The sequence below is a fragment of the Balaenoptera borealis genome, assembly GCF_965194805.1.
Source record: "Balaenoptera borealis genome assembly, chromosome: 1".
Lineage (NCBI taxonomy): Eukaryota > Metazoa > Chordata > Mammalia > Artiodactyla > Balaenopteridae > Balaenoptera > Balaenoptera borealis.
The window spans coordinates 131,825,174-131,846,521 of NC_138860.1; the positions used below are offsets into that span (position 1 = coordinate 131,825,174).

The window sequence follows — 21,348 nt, forward strand, 5'->3', positions numbered from 1 at the left end:
GGCAGACAGTAGGAGCTAGGTTTCTCACTATTTGGAGTGGGAATTACTAGATAATTAAGAGGAAAAGGTTAAAATGATCCATATGTTAATGAATTAGAGTTGGAGATATCAGTAGGAACTCATGCTTAGTTAAAAAATATATATGTATATACATATATATACTGTTACAAATAGAAATATTTATACATACGGTAAATAAACTATCATAGACACATACATTTATTTGCTCCATCAGCTGATTGGGCCTAGAAACAAAACCCTGGTAGAAATGAGGATACCTAGTACCCATATCTTGGTTTCTCATACCATTCTTCAACTACAAAAGAAAAAACAAAAAACAAAAAAACCCAACTAAACAAACCAAAAAAGAGTTTCCATGGAGAACTCCTGCCTCTTGTATTGATGCAGGAAATATACAAGATGAACCTAGAGGTCTGGAACCTCTAATAGTGCCAAAATGTAAAAAAAATTTCAGAAAACACAAAAACAAAACACCTAGATTGACAGAAGTAAATCAAAGGATCCACTGAAAGAGCTCCCAATGGCCAAAGCTCAAATAATTTGAGCAATAAATAAAGTAATAATCTAAAGTATAAAACAAATATCTATGTGCCCATAATAATATATATGTTGATGATTGAATAAGTAAGTAAATAAATAAATGAGGTGAATCAAATCTCCCATGCAGAAGAATTAGAAATGTTTTATGTAGATATTCTACCCTCAATGAAAGAAGCATAATTTCTCGTTCTTTTCGTGTGAACTATACAAAGTTAAAAAAATAAATAAATAAAAAGAGAATCTTTATAGTGGAGAAATCTGACAAACATCACTTATGCCAGGTAACCAAGGTCAACATCAACAGTGATAAATCGTTTTGATAACATGTACCCTTGACATGGTGTGATGAAAATGGCACTTTGCCACTGAAGTCTTTTTATTAAAAACCTATAACTGTAGTCTAACCTTAAAAAAGACATCAGACAAATTCCAATGGAAGAGCATTCTACAAGATACCCAATCAGTACTCATTAAAGCCGGGCAGGTAGTCAAAAACAACGAAAATCTGAGAAATTGTCACAGCAAAGAGGAAGCTTAGGAGACGTGAAAACTAAAGTTAATGTGGTATCCTAAATGGGATCCTGTAGCAGAAAAAGGATGTTAGGTAAAAACTAAGGAAACCTGGACTTTAACTAATGATAATCCATCAGCAATGGCTCATTAATTGTAACAAATGTATCCTACTAATGTAAGGTGTTAATATAAGAAAAACTATATCTTCTCAATTTTTCTGTAAATATAAAATTGTTCTAACAAAAAGTTTACTAAAAAACAAGATTTATACTTTTAATGATTCTAAGAATTCATTAAAAAGAGTGAAACAGAAAACTTTAGAATAATCTATATATATGTATATCTATGCATATTTGCATATGAATGTATATATATATGCATTTCCCAAAATATGAATCATCAATGAGCTTATGAAAAAATTTCAGCAGAATTAGTAATCAAAGAAATATTAATTTTAAATTGACTATTCATTGATTATTAAATCAGAAAAAATACAGATAACCCACAATTCTCTGGTAATAGGAAAATAAATAAAAACTAATTTTTTGAGAATAATTTTCCAATTATCCAAAACTTATTCAGGTTTGTGCCACTGGACCCAGAGACTCTAATTCTAGTAATGCATTTTGAGAATACATTTTAATTTATTTCTATGTAAAGATTTGGCACTATTTTCTCATTGGTTGTTTTAAAATGGCAAACAATTAAACATCCTAAATGTTTCAATAATAGGAGATATGTTAAATAATTATAACTACACAATTGCCCACAGCTACACAATGAACTATTATTCTAGAATTAAACATAACATTTAAAAGTATATTAACGACTTTAAAAGTTGAATAAATTAAAATATTTTAATATGTTAAAATATTTATAAAATGATCTTAATTTTATAAATTCAAATAAACATATGTAGTTGCCAGCCTCCAAGATGGCTCTCAGAGTGATCTTGCCTCCTGATATTCAAGGAGTTCCCTCCCACACTGAATCACAGATAGACTGTATAGCCATTTATGCATGACAGAATTATGATGCTAGTTCATAAAGGCATCCCATCTTGGTCTCTTGGATTGATTGCTCAGGGAGAAGCTCAGAGAGAAGCACATGATATGGATAGATAGATGATGATAATGATGATGATGATAAATGATAAATGAAAATATTTATAATTTCCCTTTACTTCTAAGAAGGATGGCTCAGTACATCCAAAGTTTCCTTTGATTTCTGAATGGTAATGGTAATGATATATATATGTGTGTTCTGATAGAACTTTGATCCACATAGGAAAGGGTATGCCAATGCAGTAAATTCCCGTAAAGAGAACTACTGGACTCCCATAGGTCAGCCTAGGTCAAAACTGGGACAGCTACCAAAGGCACACTGAACAGGAACTGGAGTGGGAACTTGGTCCATCCAGAGTCATTCTCAAGGGCAATGATTGTTTATGTCTAGTTCTTCTTTGTATGTCTAGGGCTCTTCCTCTGGAAGTGAAAATATGCCCATTTTACAGGTGGAAAAATCTGTGCCTAGCAACTAACAACTAAAACTTGTTTACATGTTACTTTATGTAGGTGTGTGTGTGTGTGTGTGTGTGTGTGTTTGAGCTCTGTGAAAATAGGTCTTCATCTTATTTCTAGAGACATGTAGAGTGCTTAGGCATATTACACGTTGAATATTTAAGTGCACTCATTCTCTGATTCTTTCAACAGATATTTCTTGAGCCTCTTCTACATGTAAGATACGATAGACTCTGGGGATACAAGAGTAAGACAGAGACCTAATAGAGCATGGACTGCTAAGGACTGAATTGTGCCTTCCTCCATTCATATGCTGAAGCCCTAACCTCTAATATGATTGTATTTGGAATGGAGACAGGGCTTTTAATGTAATTAAGGTAAAATGAGGTCATAAGGGTGGGGCCCTAATCCAATATGACTGGTGTCATTATAAGAAACAGAAGAGATAGCAGGGATGCATGCACACAGAGGAAAGGGTCGTGAGAGGACACCATAAGAAGGCATCCATCCATCTAAAAGCCAAGAGACAGCATGCCAAAGACAGAGGTCTCAGGAGAAATCAGACTTACTGGCACTGGATTTCCAGCCTCTATAACTGAGAAAATAAACTTCTGTTGTTTAAGCCACCCAGTCTGTGCTATTTTGTTATGACAGTCCTACCAACTAATAGACCATGATGGAGAAGTTGGTGAAGAAGAGAGGAATCATACCCTGTAGCCTGCAGACTGTGATACGGATTTGGTATTTCTCCCAATAAAAGGTGAAGCCATAGAAAAGTTTAAGAAAAGAGGTAACATGATAATTTTTGTGTTCAAATAAGAAATACTCTGAAATATTAGATTGTAGGTAAGCAAAAAGTAATGTTAGAGACCAGTTAGATTATTAAGGCAAGAGAGAATCATCATTTTATGTGGAACGGAGATGAAGATTTTTCAATTAATTTTTGCTGGTAAATGGCAAACAGCAGATAAAACTTTAAGTATTTATTCTTTTTTTTTGTTAGGGCTTAATATAGACTTAACCAAAATAATTTTGAACAACATTTAGACTTAGAATATTAATTCTGAGATATTTTAAAGGTCTTAATGATGGAAAATCCAATAATGACAAATTTATTATACTTAACTAAAATAAAAAGAATAATAGGTTTCAGAACGATGTTGAAACAAAGAAAATTTTGTTGATTAAATTGTTTTATAACTTAATGCTTTACATTATATCTATGATTAACAAATATTTTAAAATAAATGTAAGTTACTTCTGTTTTTAACATGTAGTTTGTTTTCCAAAGTAAAATATATGTAATATACAAATATATCCAATAATAATATATAAAATGAGTTAATAAAAAAAAAACTTACCACATTTGGCACATAAATCCTCAGTGAATGTTCCTGGTGGGTTTTAAATTATGTTTTTTCATACATTGTATCTGTTTTGCCTTAAATCTTCTTGACTTGGCCACTGTATGTAGTCCCTTTAATCTCTTCTTAAAGTTGAGAGTGATAATAGTGTCCCAGGTCACAAGACAATTTAGTGAAATCACTAATCATCTAGAAAACAAATGTTTTTGAAATAAATACATTTGTGAGGTGGAATCAAGGCAAATATAAATAGCAATTATTTGAGAAATAATTATAGTAGATATTAATCCATCACCACCTCCTTGCTGCCACCTCCATTCTTCAATAAAAATTGTGTGGAACATTAGAACATCAGTCATAATGAAATAAAGCTTGTTTCAGTCTCCAAAAGCCTTATGATCCTGCACCGAAAAATAACACACTCATTATATATGAGTAATCCAGATAAATGAGTCATTTGAGAATGCCAAAATTGGATTCTGAATGGTAATATGGCCAACAGAAAAAGCATTTGGAAAAAGATGAGCTAATCATACTATAAGAAATTTTGCTATTGTCTGTCCACAACCCTTCTTTCCTTTCTTAGAGGAGTCAGGACTAAATATCATTAAGAGTTCCTGATAGCATCAGAATTTGCTTTTTGGGTAATGGAAAATTTAATTATCCATAAGTGACATCAGATAAATCTTACCTTATATATCCAGTTAAAACTGACTGGTGTAAGTGTAAGAGTAGCCCCTGAATTATAATTATGGAAATAGAGCATAATTTTATTTGTTCTAAGACCTGATCATTTACATGCCTCATGTAGAAATTGTGTGTGTGTGGGGGGGGAGAAATATCATTTAGATTGCAAACTTGTCTCAGTTATAAAAATATTTGCATGAATTCCATTAAACTTCTCTTTAAACCAATGCCAGTCTCTTAAATATCTTGCATTATTAATAATGTGGGTGTGTGGGTACCCATGCATTTGCATGTGCATGCCAGGAAAGAATATGTACCAGGATAAAAGGAAAACATTTTCTTTCCTACCAAAATTACATGTCTGTAGAAATTCTAATTCTTTAAATCCTGTAAATCCAGCTTTGACTCTCTATTACTCATAATCTATCCACGTATACAAATCCCCATGTCATAGTCCAAATAAATTTCTCCCTTATACTCCAAGAAAAAAAAAAAATTGACCTTACATGTCACTTAGATTGAATGATGTATTCTTTCTAACTATAATATTTAAATAATAATAATAAAACAGAAACTAATTGTCTGGACAACTCATGTCCAGTCATCATATCCAGAGGGATTGAGAGATGGAGAGTAAGCACTGAGGGCACAAGAAGAACTCAGATGACTTGTGATCAAGTAGCATTAATCTACACTATTTAATCAGTAAGCATATATAGTTCATCCGATTATTCTGCATTTTTTTTGGCCGTGCCCTGTGGCTTGTGTGATCTTAGTTCCCTGACTGGGATCAAACCTGTGCCCTCTTCAGTGGAAACGCGGAGTCCTAACCACTGGACCGCCAGGGAATTCCCCATCCGATTATTCTGAAAGAAACCTTAAAGATGACATATTATTCCAGTCCCCCTACCGTGCAAGAGCTGGAATGGAGTCCAAGGAAAGAGATCTGTCTTTGGTCCTTCACCATTTAGTGGTTAAAACTTGATAAGAACTGAGGTCTCCCATCCTCTCTTTCAGTTTTCATTCAAGTTATACTGAGCATTTAACTTAAAAATACTGATGTAAAATTAACTACATCCAGGACAAATTTGATTTTTTCTTCATTTCTAACCATGAGGTTTTTCCACTATATGTAGCCATTTTCTATTTTACTTATATTGCCACAAAGTTTCATGGACAATCAACAATAGTGACAGAAACACAAAAATATAGATTGATAGAAACACAGCCATTTCATGGATATCATATAAACCAAGCCTGGGTGTTTTGAAATATTTAGTGGGTCAGAGAAGTTCTGTGATTAAGAAAGTTCACACTAAAGTTCACACACTAAAGTTTTCTTCCTTAAGTTTTTTATTTTTCTTCCCTTGTCGACATTACTTAGATTAGATTACATTCTACGGTGATAATGAGTAAACCCAGTTCAAGTAACATTCTGAGACAGAAGAGACAAAACCTAAGTTGAGATTACTAGAAAAAATAAATTTATAATGAAAAAAAAGTTAATGGGGTTATGCATCAGGAAAGATGGATTCGATGTACTTTTCCCTATTCTTCCCACTAAGTACACTAAAAGCACTGACATTATATATAAAACAAACAAGATAATTCTGCAAGGTGGGGAAAAGAAGGCAGAATGGTTATGAAGCTGAGGACCTGAGGAGCCACATGGCTGTTGTTCCCTGGGTTTTCCTTTTGCTTCATGTATCATACCAGACTGGGTGCAAGAGAAGCTGGCAACTCAGAAATGCCAATAAGCAAAGACAAATACAAAGGCCAAACAAAAGTCTGCTCTCTCTAGCCAAAGTACCAGAAAAGGGGTAGCCTGGCAAGAAGAAAGCTTTCAGACAATAATTGTTCTAATCTGGCCAAATACTACCAAAATACAATAATCACCACCCCATCCCACTTTTGCCAGCACAAGCCCATGAGGAGACTAAACTTCTAATCTCACCAGGCTGCAACAAAGCTTCCGAAACCTCCTTCCTTGCCTGGGTGGGGAGGGGAAAGTGGTGATATTAAAAAAAGTTGAGTTGAGGAGCCAGGATTTTCATCCCCACTGGGCAGTAGTGACATATCCTGTCCCTCCCTGCTATGGTGGTGTCAGAGGAGGCCTAATGGATGGTCAAAATTTCACTACCACTCCCCGCACTGTGGCGTCCATGGAAGCCATGTGGGGAGTAGTAACAAGGTACTGCTCCCCTCCCAGCCAGTGTAATCAGTGAGGACTAGTGGAGACCTGAAATTTCATACCAGACCTCCGTTCCAGGTGGGAACAAAGACTTCTACCCTCATCTGGCGCTAAAGAGGTGGTATCCCTTTCCCCAGTGGAAAGGTGACAGAAGAAGACTACTAAAACATGATTTAAATAATTTCCAGAGTCTCATAATACTGAAATAATTTTCAATTTAAAACAATCATTCATCATACATACCATGAACCAGAAAAACTTCAACTTGAGTGAGAAAAAGAAATCAACAGATATCAACACCAAGATGACACAGATGTCAGAATTATCTGAAAAGGATTTTACAGCAGTTATCATAAAAATGCTCCAATAAACAATGAAGAAGATGCTGGAAATAAATGAAAAAAAAAAGTCTCAACAAAGAAACAGAGTCTCAGCAAAGAAATAGAAGATACAAAGAAGAACAAAATTTTTATTTTATTTTTAATGAAAAAACATTTTTTTTTCTCTTTTTCGGTCATGCCGTGTGTGCAGCTTGTGGGATCTTAGTTCCTCGACCTGGGATTGAACTCACGTCCTCATCAGGGAACAAGCGGAGTCCTAACCACTGGACTGCCAGGGAACTCCCTAAAATGAAATTTTAGAACAAAAAAATGCAATAACCTAAATTGAAAACTCAAAGAATGGGCTCAACAGAAGAATGGAGAGGACAGAGTAAAGAATCAATAAACTCAAATGTAGAATATAAATTACCTAGTCTGTTCAACAGAGAGAAAATACACTGGAAAAATAAAACAAAAATATAAAACATACCCTTAAGGACTTGTGGGATTTTAACAAAAGATCTAACATTTATATCATTGGGGGTCTCAGAAACACAGGATAAAGACGGTGGTACTAAAAAGATATTTGAAGAAATAATGACTGATAATGTCCCAAATTTGGCATAAGGCATAAACCTACAGGTTCAAGAGACTTAGCAAACCCCAAAAGGGTCAAGCCCCACAAAATTCATAGAAGACAAATCACGGTAGAACTTTCAAAAGCTAAGACAAAATAAATTATTTTTAAAATAGCACATGAAAAATAACACTTTGCCTCTAGGAGAAAAACAATTTGACTGAAAGTGGATCTCTCATCAGAAACCATGGAGTCCAGAAAGAAGTGGCACATTTTTCAAGTGCTAAAAGTAGAGAACTGTCAACTTAGAATTCTATCACCAGCAAAAATATACTTCAGGAATAAAGAGAAAATCAAGACATTCTCAGATGAAAAAAGAAAAAAAAGATAATTTATTGCCATCAGGAAGGAACAAAGAACAAGAGAAAGAACAAATACATGGGTAAAAATAATAAATTTTCCTTCTCATCTTGTGTTGTCTAAATTATTTTGATGGTTGAAGCAAAACATAATATCATCTGATGTTGATCTCAATGTATGTAGAAAAAATACTTAAGGCAGTTATACTATAAATGGGGAAGCTGAATGGATTTAAAGGGAGGTAAGTTTTCTACACTTAGCTTATAATGGTAAGATGTTGAAATTAGTAGACTGTGACAAATTTGGTATATAAATATAATACCTCGAATAACCACTAAAATGGTATACAAAGAAATAAACTAAAAAATATTATACTAAATCAAAATGCTATTCTAGAAAGTGAAAAATAACGCACTGAAAGGCAGGCAAATGTAAACAGAAACAAAAAAACAGAGGAATCAAACAGAAAACAAAAAAAAATAAAGTAGAAGAATTTATCCTGACTTGTAAATAAGTAAATTAAATGGTCTAAATGCATCAATAAACAATATAGATCAATAGTGTGGATTAAAAAAAAATGAACCAACTATATATTTTCTGTAAGAAAGTCACTTTGAATGTAATAAAATAGGTTGGTTGAATGTAAAAGAAAGAAAAATATGCCATACAAACATGAATCAGACAAAAGAAGGGGCTCTATTCACATCAAATAAAGTAGACACCAGAGCAAAGAAAATCACCAAGGACAGAGAGGCAGAGAGAAACATTACTTAAGGAGAAAAGTGCCAATCCATTAAAAAAATACAGCAATTCCAACAACAGAGCTCTAAATTGTATTAACCAAAAACTGATAGAACTAAAAGGAGAAATAGACAAATCTAAAATTATAGTTGGAAACCATAACATCCCTCTAACATTTTATAGAACAATAGAAAAATGGTTTGGTCAATATTCAAAAATCAATCAATGTAATCCTCCATATAAATAGACTGCAAAAAAAAATCTCAATACATCAATTGATGCAGAAAAAGCATTCAACAAAATTGAACAGCAATTTGTGATATTTCACAAAACTAAGAATAGAGTAGAACTTCCTCAACTTGATACAGAATATTTACCAAAAAGATCCTACAGCTAATATCATACTTAATGGTGAAAGACTGAATGCTTTCACCCAAAGATTGGGAACAAGGGAAGGATGTCCACACTCACTACTGCAATTTATCATAGTACTGAAAGTCCTAGTCATTAAAATAAGGCAAAATAAATAAATGAAAGATATACAGATTGGATAGAAAGAAATAAAGCTGAAAGTCATCCCTATTTGTAGACAAAATAATGGTCTATATAAAAAATTCCAAGAAATGTAAAAAATAAACTTCTTAGAATAAGTGAGTTCAGTCACAGCATACAAGGTTAAAATTTTTAAAAATCAATTGTATTTCCATATACTAACAATGGATATGTGGAAACTGAAATTAAATATGCAATGTCACGTTAAATTGTTTAAAATAAAAGCAAAATACTTGGATATAAATCTAATTAAACAAAGAACTTGTGTGCTGAGAACTAGCCAATGTTGTTGCAAGAACTCAAAGAAGGTCTAAGAAAATGGAGAAATATGCCATGTTCGTGGATTGGAAGTCTCTATACAGTAAAAAGATCAATTCCCTCCAAATTGATACATAGTTTTAACAAAATTCTTATCAAAATCCTAAAACTTTTGTGTACATATATGCAAGATTATTCCAAAATGTATATAAGAAGGCAAAGGAACTAGAACAGTTAAAATAATTTTTGATAAAAAGGAATAAAGTGAGAAATCACTGTGCTTCATTTGAAGACTTAAACAGCTATAATAATAATGGTGGAGGGATAGATACATAGATCAAATGAACAGAATAGAGAACCCAGAAATAGACCCACAGAACTGATTTTTTTAAAAGGTACAAAAAGAATTCAATGTGGGAAGTATAGCCTTTTTAACAAATGGTGTTGCAGTAATTTACTATAAACAAGCAAATTTTTTTAAAAAAGAACCTTACTCGACTTAAACCTCACACCTTGTATAAAAATGGACTCAAATCATAGATACAGACTGAAAAACCAAAAAACATTTAGAAGGAAACAGTAGAAAATCTTTAGGACCTAGTGCTTGGTAAGAATTCTTAGATATAATACCATAAGTAGGATCCATACAATTACAAAAATAATAATAAGCTAAACTTCATTAAAATAAAAAAAACTTTTGCTTTATGAAAATCTTTATTAAGAAGATGAAAAGTACAGAGCGATGGCAGCATCATGTTGGCTTGAGATGCTCCCTTTGTCTATCCTCTTCAATCTACAACCAGTAAAACATCATAACTCAACAAAAGTACCTCTGCACCAAACAACAGGACACCAGAGAATTGCACACAACTGAACATGTAAGAGTGGGTGGATTGGAACATATAATGGAGGGGAACACATAGGAACAGTGGAGAGGGTGTCTGTGAGACCCTCTGCCACAGAGGTTGAGCCCACAGTCCCAGAGAACCTAGTAGCATCAGGGGAGACAGTGCACATGTCACTGGCCTCCTGACCACAGGGAATCAGATAGCAGTGGCAGTGGGGCCTACGACTCTGTCTCTCCAGTTGTGGAGGTGCCTGTGGCTCTTCCTCCACCACCCACAGTGGTGGCGCCCAAAAACTAGACAACCCTGGTCACAGAAGACATACTTGCAACCCCAACTTCACCCTCCCCTTTCCACTGTGGCAGTGGAGCCTGCCATCCAGGAGACCCCAGACATGGTGGAGGCACCCACCATCCCAGTCCCCAGAAGATGTTGTCAGTTGTACCAGCAACACCAAGGTACCAATAATTCCAAAGGCACAAGCAGGGACAACAAGGGCATCAGGTGACACCTCTTACAGATGCATGGAGGGTGGAAAGTGCCTCATTTCAAATATAACCTGAGAAAGCTCAGGTAGAAGAAACTAAAAGCTTGTGCTATAGCGGCACCTACTGGAAAAAGAAGAAAGGCCTCTAATTACTAACCTGTTAAATCTTTAGAATCAAGTTAAAAAAAAAATTAATAAATAAAAAAATAAAAAGAAAGAAAGAAAAGAAAAGCTTTGCTTCAAGAAGAAAGGTGCTCACTATTTCAAATTCACCAGCAAAGGAACATCTCATCAAGCACCATGAAGAAGCACAGTAGCACAGCACCACAAAAGAAAACTGTAAATCTCCAGAAACTGAATTTCAAGTCACTGAATATTGTGATCTACTGACAGAGAATTCAAATAGCTGTCATGAAGAAACTCAATGAGCTACAAGAAAACAGAAAGATCAATGAACTTAGGAATAAAATGAATAAACAAAAGGAATACTTTATCAGAGAGATAAAAACTCTAAAAAGAACAAAGAAGAAATTCTGTAGCTGAAGAACTCAATAAACAAAATGAAGAATGAATTAGAAAGCACTGAAAATAGGGCAGACCATGTGGAAGAGAGAATTAGTGAGCTCGAATACAGAAATCTAGAAATGGTACAGCTAGGTGAGAGAGAATTAATATCTTAAAAAAAAAGGAAGAGGTACAAAATATTATGTATAAAATAAGTTACAAAGCTATATTGTACAACACAGGGAATATAGCCAATAATTTATAATAACTATAAATAGAGTACAATCTTTAAAAGCTTTTAAAAAATTTAAAAAGGAAGAAATTCTATGAGAAAATAGTGACTCTATTAGGAAGGGCAACATTAGGGCATTGAGCTTCCAGGAGAAGAGAGGGAGAAAGAAGCAGAGAGTTTATTTAGAGAAATAATAGCTAGGAACTTCCCAAACCTGGAGAAGGAACAGGATACACAAGTTCATGAAGCTAAGAGAACTCTTAATTATCTCAGGGCAAAAATAATTGCTCCAAGATACATTATGTTAACAATGTCAAACATTAATGACAAAGAAAGAATTTTAAAGGCAGCCAGAGAAAAAAGTATGGTAACCTACAAAGGAACCCCCATTAGGCTATCAGCAGATTTCTCAGCAGAAACTCTACAGACCAGAAGAGAGTGAACTGACATACTCACTATATTGAAAGATAACAACTGTCAGACAAAAATACTTTATAGAGTGAAGATATCATTTAGATATGAAGGAGAAACACATTCTACTCAAGTGCACATGGAACATTCTCAAGGATAGATCATATTCTGGGACACAAACAAGTCTCAATAAATTTAAGATTGAAATCATTTCAAAGATCTTTTCAGATCACAGTGGTATGAAACTAGATATCAGCTACAAGAAGAAAGCTGGAAAATGACAAATTTGTGTATACTAAATAGCATGCTACTGAAAACTATTGGATCAATGAAAAAATCAAAGGAGAATTCAAAAGTTGAAGAGGAAGGAACACTTCGTAACTCATTTTATTAGGCCAACATTACCCTGGTAACAAAACCAGACAAAGACAACTGAAAAAAAAAGAAAATTATAGGCCAATATTTCTGATGAATGCAGATGCAAAAATCCTCAGCAAAATATTAGCAAACTAAAAACAACAATATATTAAAAAGATCATACACTATGAACAGGTGGGATTTATTCCAGGGATGCAAGGATGGTTCAACACCTGCAAGTCAATCAACATGATACACCACACTAACAAAATGAAGGATAAAAGTCATATAATTATCTCAATAGATGCAGAAAATGCATTTGATAAGATTCAACACCCATTTAAAATAAAATCTCCGAATAAAACGGCTATAGAAGGAACATAACTCAATATAATAAAGGCCAGATACGATAAAACCACAGTTTCACTCAATGGTGAAAAAGTGAAAGATATCCCTTTAATATCGGCAATAAGACAAGGATGCCCACTCTTACCAACCTTATTCAACATAGTATCGGAAGTCCTAGCCAGAAGAATTATGCAAGAAAAAGAAATAAAATGTACTCAGATTGGAAAGATGGAAGTAAAACTTTCACTGTTAGTGGATGACATGACTTTATATATAGAAAACTCTAAACTCTCCACCAAAAAACTATTAGATATATAGTAAACAAATAAAGTTGCAGGGTACAAAATGAACACATAAAAATCCACTGTGTTTCTGTACACTAACAATGAACAAGCAGAAAAGGAAATTAAGAAAACAATCTCATTTACAATCATAACAAAAAAATAAAATATCTGGGAATAAATTTCATCAAGGAGGTGAAAGATGTATACACTGAAAACTATAAAACATTGTTGAAAGAAACTGAAGAAGACACAAAGAAATGGAAAGATATTCTGTGCTTATGGATTGGAAGAATTAACATTGTTAAAATGTCCATATTACCTAAAGTAAAATACAGATTCAATACAATCGCTATCAAAATCCCAATAATAATTTTCATAGAAATAGAACCAAAAAAAAAATCCTGTAATTTACATGGAACCACAAAAAACCCTGACTAGCCAAAGCATTCCTGAGAATAAAGCACAAAGCTGGAGGTATCACACTCACTGATTTCAAAATATATGACAAATCTATAGTAATTAAAACAACATTTTATTGGCAGAAAAACAGACACAGAGATCAATGAAATAGGACTGAGAGCCCAGAAATAAACCCACACATATATGGACAATTAATTTATGATAAAGGAGCAAAGAAAATACAAGGGAGAGAGAATAGTCCTTCAATAAATGGTGTTGGGAAAACTGGATAACCACATGCAAAAAAAAATGAAACTAGACCACTATCTCACACCATACACAAATATCAACTCAAAATTGGTTAAAAACTTGATTATAAAACCTGAAACCAGAAAACTCATAGAAGAAAACATAGGCAGTATATGCTCTTACATCAGTCTTAGAAGTATCTTTCTGGATGTTTCTCCTCAATCAAGGGAAAGAAAAGCAAAAATAAACAAGTGGGACTACATCAAACTAAAAAGCTTCTATAAAACAAAGGAAACAATCAACAAAACAAAAAGACAACCTACTGAATGGGAGAAGATATTTGCAAATCATATATTTGATAGAGGTTAATATCCAAAATATGTAAAGAACTCACACAACTAAACAACAAAAAACAATCTGATTAAAAAATGGGCAGAGGAGCTGAATACAAATTTCTACAAAGAAGACATATAGATGGCAAACAGGCACATGCAAAGATGTTCAACACCACTAATTATTAGAGAAATGCAAATCAAAACCACGAGATATCACCTCACACAACAAATGTTGGAGAAGCTGTGGAGGAAAGGGAACCCTCATATACCATTGGTGGGACTATGAATTAGTGTAGTCACTATGGAAAACAGCATGGCGATTCCTCAAAAACTTATTACCCAGTTATTTCACTTCTTGGTATTTATCCAAAGAAAACAAAACAACAACAAAAAAACTAACTCAAAAAGATACATGCACCTCTATATCCACTCCAGTATGATTTACAATAGCCAAGATATGGAAACATTAAGTGCCCATCTACAAATGAATGGATAAAAATGATGTGAGATATATATATATATATAAAGTGAAATTCTACTCAGTCATACAGTCATAACATAGATGAAACGTTGCCATTTGCAACAACATGGATGGACCTAGAGGGTACTATGCTAAGTGAAATAGGTCAGACAGAGAAAGACAAACACCACATGGTTTCAGTCATATGTAGAATATAAACAAAAAATAAAATAAACAAACCCAACCAAATAAAAACAAACACATTGTTACAGAGAACACAGTAGTGGTTACCAGAAGGGAAGGGATGTGGCGGGAGAGCAAAATACATCACTGGGGTCAACTGTATGGTGATGGATGGAAACTAAACCTTTGATGGTGGGCACACTGTAGTGCACACAGAAGTCATAAGATTATATACATAAAATATATAATGTTATAAACCAATTTTTTAAAAAACAGGAACAAAAAGAAAGAAAAGTAGATTCTGGGAGAAAATATTTGCAAACCACATATCTGATAAAGGACTCATATCCAGAATATATTTTTAAAAATTCAAACCTAACAGTAAGAAAAACAAACAATTCAATTAGAAAATGGGCAAAAGACATGAAGATACATTTCACTGAAGAGATTACAAGGATGGTAAATAAGTACATGAAAAGATATCCAACATTATTAGTCATTAGGAAAATGCAAATCAAAGCCACGATGAATGAAACGTGAAATGAAAATCACAAGAAATGAAATATGAAATGAAAATCACAGTGAATTAAATATCACTATAAGCCTATCAGAAGAGGTAAAATAGTGATAATACAAAATGCTGTGAGGATGTGGAGAAAGTGGATCTCTCACACACTGCTGTTGGAATGTAAAACAGTAGAGCCACTCTGCAATACAGTTTGGAAGTTTTTTAAACAAACAAACAAAAAAACTAAACAGACATTTACCACATGACCTCACAATTACATTTCTGATTATTTATTCCACAGAAATGGAAATAAGTCCCCACAAAAGCCTGGACATGATTATTCATAGTGGTTTTATTTGTAATAGTCCCAAGTTGGCAATAACTGAAATGTCCTAAAATAGGTGAATGGTTAAACAAATTGTGGTACATACATTCCATGACTACTCAACACTAAATGGAAGAAACTATTGATACAAGAAATAATCTGGATCCATCTCAAGGGCCTTAAGCTGCGTAAATAAAAGTCATCTTCAAAAGGACACATCCTATATGATTCCATTTATATAACATTCTCAAATTGACAAAATAATAGCAATGGAGAACAAACTAGTTAGTGGTGGTTCAAATTCTAGAGGTGACTGAGAGACTGGTGTTGATAAGATAATAAGGCTGACTGAAAGATAAAGCTGATCTTAGTAAACTTGCTGGGCAAGAGAATGCTCTATTTGGAAATACAGTCTTTCAGAACAATGCATGAGTAATACACTCAATTCATAGGATTTGATTGGCCCTAACAGAAGTGGGTCTATTAGTTCAAAGTAGTGATGCTTCAGCATTCTGATTTGTTCCTTTCTAAGTTGGTTTGCCTGCTATTACAATTTTGATACAGTGTCAAACAGCAAAGTTTTTAAAGGTCTGTGATTAAAACAAATACAGATAACATTATCAACAACAACAAAATAAGTTTTTTTCTGATGATATCCCTCATTTAATACGACTTAAGGAAAAAGAAGTTTTCTTAATCTCATATATTTGATTCTAAGCACCAAGAGAATTTATAGTTAAGACTCACTTGAAAATTTGTCAGTTTCAAAAGATTGGGGTGAGAAAAAAGAGTATGGGACAGCTAAGGGTTGGTATCTTAATAAAACCTCTTACTTTACGCTGAGATGAGGAAGCAGTTAACCCACCAACATAGCAGTTAACTGGAAGTAAACCAGTGTGATGGTTGATTTTATGGGTCAAATTGAAAAGGCTATAGTACCCAGATATTTGTTAAAATACCACTCTGGATGCCATTGTGAAGTTATTCTTTAGATGAGACTAACATTTAAATCAGTGGACTTTGAGTAAAGCAGATAACCCTCCATAATGTGGGTTGGACTCATTCAACTGAAGGCCTTAAACCAAACAGGCTGAGGTTCCTTGAAGAAGAGGGAATTCTGTCTTTAGACTGTCTACAGATGCAAGCTGCAACATCAAACCTTCCCTGGGTCTCCAGCCTGCCTGCCTAGCCTGCAGATTTTGAACTTGCCAGTTTCACAATAAGTCAGTTCCTTAAAATAAGTGTCTCTGTCTCTGTCTCTGTCTCGCTCTCTGGTTCCCAACAACCTTGCAGGCCAGTTTTATACAATCTGGGGGAAGTTTTCAGCACTGATGTCCAAAAATGTTCATGCCATCATTGTCTATAATAGACAAGTAATGTAAAACATAATGTCTGTCAACAATATAATGAATGAATATATAATTGTATATTTATACTATACAAAGCTACATAGATACAAAAATGAAGGGCAAACAGTTGCACAACAGCACAGAGGAATCTTAAAATATGATATTCAGCAAAAGAGTTCAGATACAAAAAAGGATATACTGTATAATTACATATTGTATGATTGATATGACTTTGTATGAGTATGTAGAAAAGCAAGTCGTTGTTTCAGAAGAATGCAAAACTAAGTAGTAAAAATATAAAGAAAATGAGGAAAGGAGGACCTCATAGTGGTTACTTTTAGGGGAGAAAATTGGGGTTGTCATCGAGGAAGGGCTTCCAGAGGCTTCTGGGATACTGGCAATTTTCTGTTTCTTTTTTTTTTTTTTTTTTTTAATTTTCTGTTTCTTAATCTGGGTGGAATCAAGTAGATGTTAACTTTAATACTTGTCTAAGCTGCACTTTCGTATTTTATGCACTTTCTGAAGGTTTATTGTGAAAAGTATGCTGTTTGTCAGAACAAAAAAAAAAATATATCATGAATACGTGTGGCTTTTATAAATTTGGAAGGGTATTTCGTATAGTCCTTTTAAGTTATTCCACTCTAAAACTGTCTGGTTTTCTCTAATATTAGGAAAAAACAATGATTTACTTCACTATGAATATCATAATTTACTACAAGAGCAAAAAAAATCCCAGTAGTTGCTAGAAGTGGTCATGGAATGAAACAACAATAGCTAATTTCTTTCTGCTTAGGACCAGATTTTTTTTTTAATTGAAGTATAGTTGATTTACAATGTTGTGTTAATTTCTGCTGTACAGCAAAGTGATTCAGTTATATACATATATATATATAATTTTTGTTATGAAAAGTATATTAGTAGCACAGATTCATCAAAATAAAAAATTACGAATTCCAGTAAAGGTGGCTTCATAACTTAATACAATGAGGTACCTCCCCTGCTATTTTTATATTATATGATAGATAATATTTACACATTATTTATCAATTATAGGAAAATATGATAAAAGGGTAAAATTCACAAGTCTTATAGGGTTTGAAAACACATCAGATAACTATATAATTTACAACCATTAACTCAAAAAAAGGTCATAGACCCAAGTATAACACAATAAAACTCAAAGATAACATAGGAGAAAACCTAGATGAACTTGGGTATTGTGATGTCTTTTTAGACACAACACAAAAGACAAAATCCATGAAAGAAATAATTGATAAGCTGTACTTCATTAAAGTTAAAAACTTCCACTCTGCGAAAGACAATGTCAAGACAATGAGAAGACAAGCCACAGACTGGGAGAAAATATTTGCAAAAGACACACTTGATAAAGCACCATTACCCAAAACATACAAAGAACTCTCAAAACTCAACAATAAAAAAAAAAACTTATTAAAAATGAGCCAAAGACCTTAACAGACACTTCATCAAAGAAGATATACAGATGGCAAATAAGCATATGAAAAGATACAGCACATCATATATCACCAGGGAAATGCAAATTAAAGCAGTAATGAGACACCACCACACACCTACAAGAGTGGCCAAAATCTGGAACTCTGACAATACCAAATGCTTGTGAGGTTATGTGGCAACAAGACCTCTTGTTCATTTACTGGTGGGAATGTATACACAATGGTACAGTCACTTTGGAGGAAATTTGGGGGTTTTCTTACAAACCAAACATACTCTTACCATATGATGCAGCAATCATGCTCCTTGGTATTCACCTAAAGAGCTGAAAACTTATGTCCACACAAAAACCTGCATATGAATGTTTATAGCAGCTTTATTTATAATGCCAAAACTTGGAAACAACCAAGATGTCCCCTAGAGGGAGAATAAATAGACACTGTATATCCAGACAATGGAATATTATTCAGCACTGAAAAGAAATGAGCAATCAAGTCATGACAAGACATGAAGGAATCTTAAATGCATGTTACTAGGTAAAAGAAGTCAATCTGAAAAAAGGCTACATTCTGTATTATTCCAAGCTTATGACATTCTGGGAAAGGCAAAACTACGGAGACAATAAAAAAAAAAATTAAAAAAAATTAGAGGTTGCCAGGGGAGAACTGAATAGTCAGAGCACAGAGGATTTTTACCATATGATATTAAAATGATAGCTACATGTCATTATATATTTGTCTAAATTCATAAAATGTACAACACCAAGAGTGAGCCGTAAGGAAAACTATGGACTTGGGGTGATTATGATGTGCCAATGTAGGTTCATCCTTGTTGAAAAGAAAATGTGCCATTCTGGTGAGTGATGTAGTTACTGCAGGAGGCTATACATGTTTGAGGGCAGCGTATATACGGGAAATCTTTACACCTTCCTCTAAATTTTGTTGTAATCCTACAACTGCTCTAAAAAAGGTAATGTCTTTAAAAATATATACAGTTTGCCCTTGAATAATGTGGTGGGTAAAGGGCACCGACCCCTGCATTGTGGAAAATCCGTTTACAGCTTTATAGTCAGACCTCCATTTCTGAGGTTCCACATCCAGGAACTCAGCCACTACACTATAGTGTGGTACTATAGCAGTTATTGAAAAAAATCTGCATACAAGTGGACCCACACAGTTCAAACCCATGTTGTTGAAGGGTCAAATGTATACAAGATAAAAATCTCTGCAATCAGAATCAGAAACTTTTAGGAAATAAAATGAAATAACATAAAAAATAAAAAATGAATACTAGTTTCAGAGTGTAATATTTTACATTCCTGATAGTCAAATAGAAAATATTAAATTTGACATTTACTTTTACATATATGCACTTGAGGTTCCTAAAGTCCTTTTGGAAGTAAAACTCTTAAATAAATCTTAAATGAATAAGGATAGAGGTATTTATTAGTTTCTCCAGAACCCATGCAAATATATAAGGGTATGTAGTTGATATGTACTCACTACCTTACAAGTGAAAAGAATAAAAAAAATCAGTACTTTAAAAATAATTTCCATCCACATCCTAAGACTTCTCATTCTGCTTTAAGCACTTAGGTGAAATTTTCATGGCCAGACTATGGGAATAGTTTGAAGAGCTTTGAAAGTATCCTTGCAACAACCCTCCAGCCCACACAGTTCTTACCTCTTTACTTATCATCAAGGCTGGTATTTTAATAGATAAGATAATAAAAATAGTAAATGAGTGAATATATGATTTTTGCACAGAGTTATTCAAAAGGGAAATTACTTTGTTTTTCCTCTCCTTTATTCAATAGTCATTTCCTGAGTACATACCCTGTAGCTGTCACTATGTAAAGAATACAAAGATTTAAGTTAGTTCTTGCCCAAAAGAAGCTCACCATTGACTCATACTCTTATTTAAACCACCCCAAAATGACAATTCCTTTTAAAAATGAGAAATATCCATTCAGCTCTGACTTAAATAAAAGAGCTCCAATGGGAACATCATGAAAAGATATTTATGTTCAGCCATTGAATTAATTACACCCCCACTAACCTGGGCTACTCAATCACATAGCAGGTAAATGCAGATACTGAATAGATGAGGAGGAGGAGCTACTTTGTAGCTATAGAATTTAAATAAAATACTTTTGTTTTGACCACAATCTGCTTTATTATTTTGTTTGAAAAGCACAAGATGGTATATATTTTTAAAAATTTAACCAATAATGGAGAGTTTCTCAACCTAGAGTAATTTTTGCCACCCCTCTACACTGGTCCACACAGCATTTACCAATGTCTGAAGAAATTTTGGTTATCACAGCTACTGGCATCTACTGGTGCTACTGTCATCTAGTAACTAGAGACCTGGGATGCTGCTAAACATGTTCCTATGCACAGGGCAGTCTCCACAACAAAGAATTAACTGGCCCAAATTATTAAACATGCCTAGGTTAAAGAAGACATACAGATGGCCAAGAGGCACATGAAAAGCTGCTCAACATCACTAATTATTAGACAAAATGCAAATCAAAACTACAATGAGGTATCACCTCACTCTGGTTAGAATGGGCAACATCAGAAAATCTACAAGCAACAAATGCTGGAGAGGGTATGGAGGAAAAGGAATCCTCTTGCACGTTGGTGGGAATGTAAATTTACACAGCCACTATGGAGAACAGTATGGAGGTTCCTTAAAAAACTAAAAATAGAACTACCATATGACCCAGCAATCCCACTACTGGGCATATACCCTGAGAAAACCATAATTCAAAAAGACACATGCACCCCAATGTTCACTGCAGCACTATTTACAATAGCCAGGTCATGGAAGCAACCTAAATGCCCATCGACAGACGAATGGGTAAAGAAGATGTGGTACATATATACAATGGAATATTACTTAGCCATAAAAATTAACGAAATTGGGTCATTTGTAGAGATGTGGATGGACCTA

General features: G+C 33.8%; 1 long non-coding RNA gene across 2 annotated transcripts in view; it reads right to left on the reverse strand.

The window, feature by feature from the left end:
* Positions 1–21,348, reverse strand: part of LOC309613425 — a 168,405-nt gene that overhangs the window by 142,796 nt on the left and 4,261 nt on the right. For both annotated transcript variants that reach the window (XR_014235717.1, XR_014235718.1), the window contains exon 2: positions 3,956–4,147. This is a non-coding gene — a long non-coding RNA (uncharacterized lncRNA). The remainder of the gene's footprint in view (positions 1–3,955; positions 4,148–21,348) is intronic.